This window comes from Hevea brasiliensis, chromosome 17 (genome assembly GCF_030052815.1).
Source record: "Hevea brasiliensis isolate MT/VB/25A 57/8 chromosome 17, ASM3005281v1, whole genome shotgun sequence".
Classification (NCBI taxonomy): Eukaryota; Viridiplantae; Streptophyta; class Magnoliopsida; order Malpighiales; family Euphorbiaceae; genus Hevea; species Hevea brasiliensis.
This window is the reverse complement of record NC_079509.1, coordinates 854048-866471: the sequence shown is the minus strand read 5'-3', so window position 1 is coordinate 866471 and position 12424 is coordinate 854048. Positions and strand designations below refer to the sequence as shown.

General features: G+C 37.0%; 1 pseudogene; it reads right to left on the bottom strand.

Moving 5' to 3' along the window:
* Positions 1-1580: 1580 nt before the first annotated feature.
* Positions 1581-1668, bottom strand: LOC131175627 (U6 spliceosomal RNA; annotated as a pseudogene).
* Between the last annotated feature and the right edge of the window lie 10756 nt (positions 1669-12424).

The window sequence follows — 12424 nt, the reverse complement described above, 5'->3', positions numbered from 1 at the left end:
GAATGCTCTAAGGTCAGTATTTTATTTTCATTGCATATCATCAAGTCAAAATTAATGTCTCATGCTAGCAATATTAATTTATGGATTTACTGCTTATACATATCCCATGCAATCAGGATTTTTGCATACAATTATATATATATATATATATATATATATATATATATATATATATATATATATATATATATATATATATATTTTCATTGAGCTGATGTTTGGTCACTAATGAATCAAAGAAAATGTGAATAAAGAAAAAAACAATTTCACTTTTATGTATATTTTATTTTACTAGTTTTAATTCAAACATGTGTTGCATGTTTATACTCTGTCACGACCCGATCCCACAGGCGGAATTGGCACTAAGACTTGGGCCAGCATAGAGCTCCCAAAGCTCAGTAAGCCTTACTGTTCCCCAAATTCATAATTAGGGCCAAATCAATCTGATAACTATTAGAAACTAAAGGTAAGGGAGCCCAGCTCAACCCTGATACTACTATTTACAATCAATTTAAATATCATAAAAGTTTTTTGTTTATTAAAAACACAAAAACTTAAATTTACATAGTACCTGACAAGATTATTAATGCTGTTAGCACATGCGGAGTTCTAGATTAGAATTTTGAAAAATAATAATACAAATAAATAACTGCTAATAAACTTGTGAGGAAGGAAGTAAGTTATTCTGAAAAGGAACTCCTCTTGTAGCCTCGAAAAATAGGGTGAATAGGAGTGAGCGTTAGACTCATAGAGTAAGGCATTGATTTACATATAATTTCTATAACTATCTAGTACTAATGCATCCCTAAGGATGAAATACAGCATAGATCAGTAATTTCAAGCAATTTCAAACAATATTCGCACAAAGAATAATTTGGAGTACTCACACACCTGTGTATCACATCAATATCAATACAATATGAGAGCTGATCCCCTATACAACTTTCTTAATCCAAGGCTTGCCAGCGAGATCAACTCGAGCCGAGCTTTCTCTTATAATCCAAACGTGGGGGTCAGCGAGGTCAACTCAAGCCGTACTCTCCTCGACTTATGACAAAAAGGACTGAACCCCAAGCGAGACTAGCTCGAGTTGATTTGCTCGTCCTACCCTTATCGATTACCTTTACACCACTGCGCCGCCGACATCGCACACAACTCCAAATTACCCCAAGGCAACACTCACATTATGTAACACCTAGGCAAATCCACATCGATAAAACACGGGAGAGATGCTGGGTTTATAAGTTGGTGGTTCGTAACCCATAGTGACGCGTTTTAAAACAGTGAGGGCTTCGGCCTAGAGCGGACAATATCACTAGTGGGCTGGGCCATTACAATTGTGGTATCAGAGCCGCTCCGCGTGCAACCTTGAACGATGGTGGGGCAAACCTCGGCGGGCGCTAAGTCCCATAAGGGGTGGATTGTAACACCTAGGCAAATCCACATCGACAAAACACGGGAGAGATCTTTGGGTTTATAAGTTGGTGATTAAGTAACCCATAGTGGCCAGCGTTTTAAAACCATGAGGGCTTCGGCCCAGAGCGGACAATATCACTAGTGGGCTGGGCCATTACATTTGAAAAAATTTAGACCATTTCTTGATTTGTGCTTGTCATCCTTGCGCAGGGGCCATGCTAATCTTCTCTAGGTCCCTGGATCGAAACCAGGCTCTGATACCACAAATGTAATGGCCCGGCCCACTAGTGATATTGTCCGCTCTGGGCCGAAGCCCTCACGGTTTTAAAACGCGTCAATAGGGGTTAGGAACCTCCATCTTATGAACCCAGCATCTCTCCCGTATTTTGTCGATGTGGGATTTGCCTAGGGTGTTACACATTAAATCATCAAGTAATAATGCAACACAAAGCATGCCTATAATAACTAATACATATGACTATAAGTGATGCATGGGCATGCAGTGAACATATAATAATAATATTAAAATTATAAATAAAATTAATATCTACTCACTGGTTAACCAGTGACTACTGAGCAGTTGGGTGAAGAAAGACGGCTGACCCTGATCACCTAAATAATTATATTATATTTTTATTAGTGCGAGCTCAAAACAGGACTTTAAAGAGACAAAAGACACTTAATTTATGTCAAAAATTTAATAAAATTTTTCCTATACCTAGAACCTACCCAACCTGCAAGATAGTTCAAATAACACTTATAAATCGCAATTCTCACATCCATATCCCATCAACATCACATGGGCTCTCCAAACCAAGCAATTCTCGCAAAATTACAAAATTACGTTTTAGTCCTTAAAACTAATATTCTACAAAAATACTCAAACGAGCTCTAAAAATTTTAAAATTTTGTCCTGCTGTCCTTAACAAGATTATAAGACTATTGCAAAAGGAATTATAATTTTCTAATTATCCATGAATATTTTATGAATTTTATTCTAAATCAAGTATTAGGCAAAAATAAACAACTTGGAGTTTCGGTTTACCTATGCCAAATCTAACACCTAGAACGCGTTCGAAACGTCTGAAAATGCTAGGATCATTTGTAAACATGACCTCTTTCCGGAACAGCCTACCGGACACCTAGACTATGTCAAAAACTTGGTTCCGAGGCCGGTGAGCTATCACTAATCCTACTGCACCTAAATTAAGCCAAAAAATTGTCAATAATTATCATAAAATTATTTTTAATTTTTGAGAATTGAAAAGGCCTGAAAATCTCATCAAGCGATCTAGGCTGTTCGATGATCGCCTTTTTCAAGCGGTCGATCGAGCCGGTGGTTCCATCTTGAAGATTTAAATCGTCCTAAGTCCAACGATGGACCGGATCGTTGATCAGAGTCGAATTGCAGAAAAGCCACAACTCAACTCAACTCAACTAAGCCTTTATCCCAAAAATTTGGGAATTCGGCTATATGGATTAAGCTTTTCCACTCTGAGCGATTTTGGGTTAAATCCTCGAAATGTTTAATTCTTCTTAGTTATGTTGTACTACTCTCATCAAAGTTAATTTAGGTCTAACCCTTTTTTTCTTACTATCCTCTAACCTAATTTGCTCTACTTGTCTAGCTGGAGCCTCCGGTATGTCTACGCTTCACATGACCAAACCACCTCAATCTCCCTTCTCTCAACTTATCTTCAATTGGCACCACTCCTACCTTTTCTCTAATACTCTCATTACGGACTTTATCTAGTCTAGTATGGCCACTCATCCACCTTAACATTCTCATCTCTGCAACTCTTATCTTAGATGCATACGACTCTTTCAGTGCCCAACACTCACTACCATATAACATAGCCGGTCGTATGGGCATGCGGTAAAATTTTCTTTTAATTTATTGGGAATCTTACGATCACATAAAACTCCGTGTACGTCTACACTTCAACCATCCGGCTTTAATCCTATGACTAACATCCTCCTCACATCCCCCATCTACTTGAAGGACTGAGCCTAGATATTTAAAGTGATTACTTTGGGACAGTACCACTCCATTCAAACTAACTCCTTCCCTATCACCAGTTTGGCCTTCACTGAACTTGCAATGCATGTATTCTGTCTTCGTTCTACTTAACTTAAAACCCTTTGACTCTAGAGTACTTCTCCAAAGTTCTAGCTTCCTATTGACTCCTTCTCGTGTCTCATCTATCAGAACAATATCATCCGCAAACATCATGCACCAAGGAATACTCTCTTGTATATGTTTCGTTAGTTCATCTAAAACTAATGTAAAAAGGTAAGGGCTTATGGCTGATCCTTGGTGTAATCCAATTGAGATCGGAAAATCACTTGTGTCCCCTCCCACTGTGTGCACAATAGTAGTTGCTCCTTCATACATATCTTTCAATACTTGTATGTACCTAATAGATACCCTCTTTTGTTCTAACACATTCCGAAATTCCAAATTTCTCTCTCCTCGCTAGCGTCAGAAACAGCCACTAAATCTGGTGAGGCCGGTCTCATCTAAAAGAGCTCTATACTAGGAGTCCATAGCCGTTGCAAACACTCATGTCGGACGTCAGGATCGTCGGATATGAGCATTCAAAGTTAGAAACTCATTTTCCTCTCTCTCTCTCTCTCTCTCTCTCTCTCTCTCTCGGCGCTGTCACCATGTACTACAGTCGGGGTGTGGTTAGGAACCTTGGGCGTCACGGAGGGTGAGTGCAGTGGTGCACCGTGGTGGTCCTTACTCGTTGAAGACAAAGAAGAAGAATAAGAGTGGGGGTGGAGATGAGAGAGAAATGGGGGGGAGGGATTCAGTTGAGTTTTATTATTTTGTTTCCAACTGCTACATGCCACTATCATTTCTTGCTTTTACTTTTTTTAAATTATATATATATATATATATATATATATATATATATATATATATATTAAATTATAATATAAAAACAATACTTTTAACATTTAAAATACTTAATACTTATTAAACATCCTTATTAAGTTCTAATCAAAATATAATTAAAATATTACTAGTATTTATAGTGAACTCTTACTCAATAAATTAAAATAATAAAGAAAATAAAATAAATAATATTGATAATAATGATAAGAATCAAATTATTAATAATTAAATCAAATCTTAAAACTAAGGTTAATAGTAATGCAATAATATATTTTGTCAATTGATTTAATGTTAATATTTAGGACTAATCATTCAAATTAAAATTAGACTATTAAATAATTTATAAATTTGTTTAGAAATAACATTAAAAATATATGAATAAAAGTTTTGAAAAAATTATAAATTAGTTAGATAATATTAAAATAATATTAAAATGCTATATATAAAAATATGAAATTTATATTTTAAAAATTCGGGTTATTACAATCTTCCCCCCTTAAGAAAAATTTGTCATCGAATTTTCAAACAAGCCAGGGGATAGGTGTGAGCATTTTCTCCTCTAGCTATGCGAGAGATGGTTGAAACACTTTATTCTATAAACTCTTGGTATGCTATGGATCTCGCTTTACTACTCTCTTACTCTACTGTAATTTCCTAGTTGTCATTATCATTTCGTGATGAAACTCTTACCTTTATTGCTCATTGACCTTTGTTCAACATCTTTAATACTCTCTTTGCTTCCTCTGCACTTTGATATGATGTAACACCCTAGGCAAATCCCACATCGACAAAACACGGGAGAGATGCTGGGTTTATAAGTTGGTGGTTCGTAACCCCTATTGACGCATTTTAAAACCGTGAGGGCTTGGCCCGAGCGGACAATATCACTAGTGGGCGAGCCATTACATTTATAGTATCAGTGCTCGCGTGCAACCTTGGCGATGGTAGGGCAAACCTCAGCGAGGACGCTGAGTCCCATAAGGGGGGTGTTTTGTAACACCCTAGGCAAATCCCACATCGACAAACCACGGGAGAGATGCTGGGTTTATAAGTTGGTGGTTCATAAACCCTATTGACGCGTTTTAAAGCGTGAGGGCTTGGCCCAGGCGGATGTTGCCCCACCATCGTTCAAGGTTGAACGCGGGCGGCTCGATACCACAAATATAATGGCGGCCCACTAGTGATATTGTCGCTTTGGGCCAAAGCGCTCGGTTTAAAGCAGCGTCAATAGGGTTAGGAACCTCCATCTTATAAATCTAGCATCTCTCCGTGTTTTGTCGATGTGATTTGCCAGTGTTACAATCCACCCCCTTATGGGACTCGGCGTCCTCGTGAGGTTTGCCACCACCATCGTTCAAGGTTGCGGGCGACTCTCGATACCACAAATGTAATGGCTCGGCCCACTAGTGATATTGTCGCTCTGGGCGAAGCCCTCACGGATTTTAAAGCAGCGTCAATAGGATTCTGAACCACCAACTTATAAACCCAGCATCTCTCCCGTATTTTGTCGATGTGGGATTTGCCTAGGGTGTTACATATGATATCCTGCAGCACTAGCCTTTGTTCCCCTTTATTACCAATCTCTGTGGTGCAAGGATGTGACTCATATTGTTTGCTTTACAACATCTCATGAAACACCCTTTTGAAATAACAACTTTTGCATGCACCTTACCCAAGATCATTGCTAATTGTGTTGGCCATTGAAGCTTTAGCTAGATCCTCCCATACTAAAAATATTTGTACCTTCTTAATTCCATGATACTGTGAGCTTCTAACTTACTTTGTGTCACCAAAGAGTTTCTTGTAACAATTCCTACCTATCTTAGGTATTTAGTTGTGTAAAGCCCCACCCAGATGTCACATGTTACTTACATCATCCATTGACATTGGGGAGTGAACTGATCTCTCCTCTAACATAATAAAAGTTTATGTATTTTGAGCCATGATCAACATTAGTTATCATAGCCTTCTCCTTTCCTAAAAATAGAGTTCCTTTACTTCTACTTGAAACTTCTTACTATCTGACATGCTTTCAAACACATTGATACTTAAATTGAGGCTCCATTATTCCTTTAGTCTAACATCTCACCATAACTTATTTTAAACATCTCTTAGTGTGTCCTTAGCATACTTATTCCCTTCTTATTCTCATTATTGTATCCAACTCTACCAAGCTTTTCTCCTATCCTTTGGATCTTATCTACTTCCTTTTCTAATTTCTACTATTATTGATATCTTTCCAACCTATTGTACTTATTCTTTAGCCTTTGTCCTATCTCACCCTTATACCTTTTCCTTCAAGGATGTCCATCCCATCATCAATTTTAACCTTCTTTTTATTTCGTTGTCCCATCTTGATTACTAGTTTCATTACTTCTAAAATTTTAACCTTATGATTGGCTCCTACCAGCACATCCTTCACATTATGTAACACTTATAATTAACCATAGAAAATTCTTTTTGTATCTCCTTTCCCAACTTGACCATCAAAACATTATCATTCCCTACTACCCTTTGTGGTATATTGCTCATCATAGTTAGATAGGAGCCCTTGAAACTATAAGTTTCACCTGAACTAACATAGCTGTGGGAAATGTGTGCTATGCTATAATTCCAGATAAGATACTTCACGTGTTCATTCTCCTTAATATAACTACATATACTGCCCACAACTCTCTAAATTTCAGCCTCAAATTTTATCCATCAGTAACTATTTCATCCACTGAAACTCATCCACAAATAGTACTTCCTCTAGCTTATAGTTCAGAAGGATTGCATGTAATACCCCTATTTGCATAGCCTAGTATATTTCACTATTCCGATGACCGGTGTTGGTCCGGGTAATTTAGGAGATTAGAACTACACTTAAGACAACTAGATAAGCCCTGAACACAAATAATTAGTAATTGTCAATTAGTTAAGTATAAATAAGAAAAATAGAACACAAGAAGTTAAATGAGCTGAGAGTCACGGCGATGGGTGACCTTCTCGGGAAGGATTGCGAAGTCGATTTAAACTCAAATTTCGAACTGTAAAATGTGACGTCACGGTCTTTAGGACTATTGCGAACACAGTGGAAAAGAGAAAATCACAAAAAAGAATTGTTAAGCCGGTCAAATAATTAGGTCAGGGATCCGAAAGAAATATTGAATTATTTGCAAACTGGATCGAACCGGCGAGGGGCAATTTGGTCAATTGACCCCTAGAGCTGACTCCTGACCTAATTGTCATATAAAATCGGAGAAAAGAAAATTTCAGAATCGGGAATTAAATTAAAGAACTAATGGAAAAATAAATAGAAAAAGAAAAAGGAAAATGAAAAAGTGAAAAGTGATGACATCATGCATGATGTAATAAATATTATAATTAAAATTTAATTAATTTATTTTATGGTCTTCCTAAGGGATAAATTCATAAAAGAAAAGAAAAGAAAAGAAAGAAAAAAAAAGACTTCATCTTCTCCAAGCCGTCTCCCATCTCTCTCACCTCTCCCTCTCCACAAAACCTCCATTAGAGCTCTTTTGTGAGCTTGAAAATAACAAAATCCCACCATAGAAAAGTAATAAAACTTGTTTGAGCAACTAGAAAGGAAGGTGCAAGGGAAAGAAAGAAAAGAAAACTTAAAGGAAAGGAAGAAGAAAATTCTGCATTCAAGGTAGTAATTCAAACTTCAACCTTTTTGTTTAATTATGGTATTTGTAGCTTAACTAACTTAGAAATAAACTTAAAATGAAATGAAAATAATTGTTGAAGGACTAGAAGTAAATTCGGCCAGCTAGGGTTTGTGATGGAAATGCTTGTGTTTTGATTGAATTAATTATGTTAGAAAGCTTAATTGAGTGATGGAGTGATGTTATGCTTAGAATTAATTAAATGTAACAATTAGTGTAGTTAGGGTTTTGGCACCTAGGGTTTGGAAGAAAAATATGTGAAAATTTGTTAAATGATGTGTTTGACCTTGTTGGAGTTGAGAAATGGTCATTTGTGACCAATTGAGGTATGTTGGAAGAGTTAAAATTAGGTTTAGATTCGGATTGGATGTGGGCAGTATGCAGGCAGCATGACCAAGGTCCCTTTCAGGGACTAAAACTGAAAATTTACAAGCCCAATTGGTGTGAGGCCGATTTGGAATGAAACTAGACACAAAATGACACATTTTTCATTGAGGAATCATGCCCAAAAAGTGACCAAAACCTAGTGAACAAATTGATCAAATCTGGACTTAGGCAATCTGACCTGTACAAAAATGACCAAATGAACAGTGTTTGTTCATTTGGCCATAAATTGGGCTAGGCAAGTCTAAATGACCTGAAATTTTACTAGTAGAAATCTGAGATATAGACCTAAAACTTTTATGAAGAACAGAAACCCAAATTATGCCATTAACCAAGTCATTTAGCTACCCAAAGTTGGTGACTTAAAACTGCCAGAACCAGTTTTGGTGCCCAGAAATCTGGGTTAGGCTAATCCGACAGCCATGATTCAAATTGCTATAACTTGAGCTACAAAACTCCAAATGGAGTGATTCAAAAAGGAGAATAAAGTTAAGACAATAAGGAACAATTTCTATGGAGAAAACTTAGCCAAATTCTAACAGGAACATGACCAATGGAGCGATTGCAACATAAGACACCAAAGCGAAAATTTGAAATTTTACCTAAAAGACTTAAGTTTTGAGAAAATAACCAAAACCAACAAATTAGGTAACTAAAAATGTGGTATGTGGGTGAAGTTGGAATTCCCATACCTATTAAGCCTTAGAAAGTCAACAAATTGACTTGAATAGTATCACGAATAGTAACCTCGAAATACAAAATTTAAGGAACGCCAAGTTTAGCATATTAAAGCTAGGTATAAGTGAATTTGAATTTATTTTTGGATTTATAATGAGTTGTGATACTGAAACACTATGAAGCTGTGTGCTTGATGGAAAGAATACCAGAAAAGAACCCGAGGATCGAGTCAAGGCCAAGAGGCGACTCGCAAGGTTTGTGCACAACATCAATATGCTTTAAAATTCATTTACAAAGTGCATGAAATGTGTATTATGCTTTTACTTTGAATTGTTGAAAGTTTATTTGTGTATGTTTGAAATGGCAATAAATGTTTAGTAAATTGTTAAGATAAGTTTTGAAACCACGATGTCATGACCATATATTTGAACACCTCACTAGCATGACTAGTGGGGGAAATCAGTTTCGGATTTTGATTCCTTCTCTGGCTAAAGTGTTGATGTGTGTGCCAGTAGAAGAAGAAAAAGAATGGGTTCCAATATATTTGAGCTAGCTAACCTTGTGATGTGACTTCTCCTTAGCCTCTGGCTATTGAGATGATATTTGTTTCGAATGGCATGATATAAGCGTGTATTTTTTAAATTTATTTTGAGACTTTTCGAAATGAAATTGTTTAGATTAAAATTTTATAAGTCATGTTTTGAATGTATTGCTCATGTTCAATTTAATTTTGAATAAATATGATTTAAATTTCGCATAAAGATTATTTTAGTATGTTGTGCTGCCTTGAGTCCTAGTACTCGTGATGGTATTATTGCTATCATGAGATATAGAGACTAGAGGAGCGTGAGTGAGTTCTTGAGGATTGAGGAGCTACCTTTTAGAAGTTTATCGTGTATATTTTATACTGATTGTAAAAATTATTTTAATGTATGTAATGTATGTAAATGTAGAAAATGGTCATGAGTAGTTGTTTAAAGTTGTATAGAGTTGTGTCATGAGGATTTTGCGGTCGCACAGACGACCACTCACGAAGTGGGTAAGGAGTGAGAGTCGCCACCTTAGTTTTGAGGAAACTAAAGAAAACCATTTGGAGGAAAAATGAAACCACTTCAAGACAGAGATTCTAGGTTCGGGGTCCGTAAACGGGTGGGGAAGGTGTTAGGCCCCCACCTCGTCCCATAATAAGGGTAAGTAGATTTAATTTTGGCGTTCTTTATAAATTGGTTAGGAGGGCTTGAATAGGAATGTTAGTCCTTTTAGTAAAAGGAATATTTGATCTTTCACTAAATTCGGATTACCCAGATACCTAAGTAAATGAGACAACCTTAGTGAGTTGGTGTCGCGAATCATCTTGGTTTTGGGATTATTTTATGTACAGGTTAAGATTTGATGTGAGAATCGGATAAGAACTCTCCTCAGATCTCTTTTAAGTTATTTATTAAAATTTTGGAGGAGATCGGATAAGAACCCTCCTCAGATCTCCTCTAGGCGTTTATTAAAATTTTTGAGTTGAGGTGGATAAGAACTCTCCTCAGATCTCCTCTAGGCGTTTATTAAAATTTTGAGTTGAGAGGGTAAGAACTCTCCTCAGATCTCTTTTTAATGTTTATTAAAATTTTTGAGTTGAGGCAGGATAAGAACTCTCCTCAGATCTCTTTTTAATGTTTATTAAAATTTTGAGGAGATCGGATAAGAACCCTCCTCGATCTCCTCTAGGCGTTTATCAAAATTTTTGAGTTGAGACCAGGATAAGAACTCTCCTCAGATCTCTTTTAACGTTTATTAAAATTTTGAGGAGATTGGATAAGAACTCTCCTCAGATCTCTTGAAATTTGACCATGTTGTATATCTTAAAAGCCTAAGTTTAAGGGTTACGGTATTTAAAGGTGCCAAAGGTGAAATAAGACTTCTTTTAACTCGTTGGCATTTTTAGACTAAATAAGGGCGTCATGCGGGATTTTGCTTGATCTCCCTAAGGTCACCTTATCGATATCCTATCATGCCCTTTTACTTACGAGTTTTGATTTTTATTCCGCCTTATGGCATTATGCCGGATCGCCTTCTCGTCGACCTAATGATTCAAACACGATTACCTACATTTTGTCTATTTGTTTCTCGTAACTCGGGACTAGATGACTTACGTTCAGAAATAATAAAGATTAACGGAAGTGTGGGTTAACCAGCACGGGAGTACACTAGAACATATTTTTGCCTTTTTTTTTAGCGTGACATAAACTTAAAGAAAACAACAGGCATAAGAAAGAGAACAAAGGAAATACGTGAAGCGAGAGCTAGACTTAAAAAATGGCGATATTAACACGACTGTAGGGAGTCGAGTCTATTGAACTAACTACGAGAATCGTAAAAATAGCGAGATTGCGGGTTGGCGTGGGAGGACGTGGTTTGCCTCGAATTGAAGTATTCTTTGTTAAACTGTAAACAGGCCAAAATAACCAAGCTTGAGTGGAGTCGAGCTTAGATAATATGAATGGAAATAGAGTATAACGAGGCGAGAAAGTGGGAGTGCCACGGGATAATGAGCAATGAAAATGAAAAGTTTGGTATTCGAATCCCTTTTGCAAGAAAACACTTGAAAACTAGTTCCAAAAGTTTTTCTCTGAAAACTCAAAATAGCGAGTAACAAACTGAATTAAGTTTGAGTTATTCCACTATAGTCACTTGCCTTTTGCCTATATTTTTCCGTCCTTTGAGCAGTTTTTCATGCGGTATTTATAGGAATCGGATGCTCCCCATGAAGGTCGGGATTCATTTTGAGGAGATGGAGAGTGCAGATTTTGAAGGACATGATCGGATGTTCGGGAACTAAAGAGAATCAAAATGAATGGTGAGATCTCTCTTGAGAATATTTGTCCTTTTCTTCTTTCGATCTACGGTCCCAAATCTTCTTGTCAGGAGCGATATGAGGGCTAAGAGCGAAAGTCTTGTATTGTCATCTTCTCTCTTGATCCAAGGGTTAGGGTTTGTCCTTACAAGTGAGATCAACGGTGGAGATTGGGGTGTCTGAGTGTCATGACATACCTGGCACTGTCGGCATTGTGGGCGATTCTTAGGCGTGCGGTGGAGATCTCGTGCCACACTTTAACTACCTCGGCTCTGAGTATGACTACGGTTATTGGGATATGTCTTATTCTTTTTGCCATCCGCTGGCTCCTCTTTTTGATCTCTTTCACTTGCTGTTGTCTGATCTTTAAGTCTGGTCTCCTATATTTCGATCAATGATTCCGATATTACCCTTCCTCCGGTCCGGACTTGTCAAAGCATTAATTGCCCCACGATTCACAAAGCGTTAAGCCGTTTACGCTTCGACAATAAATGCTCATTTTCCCTATATATACCCACTGTCGAGAGA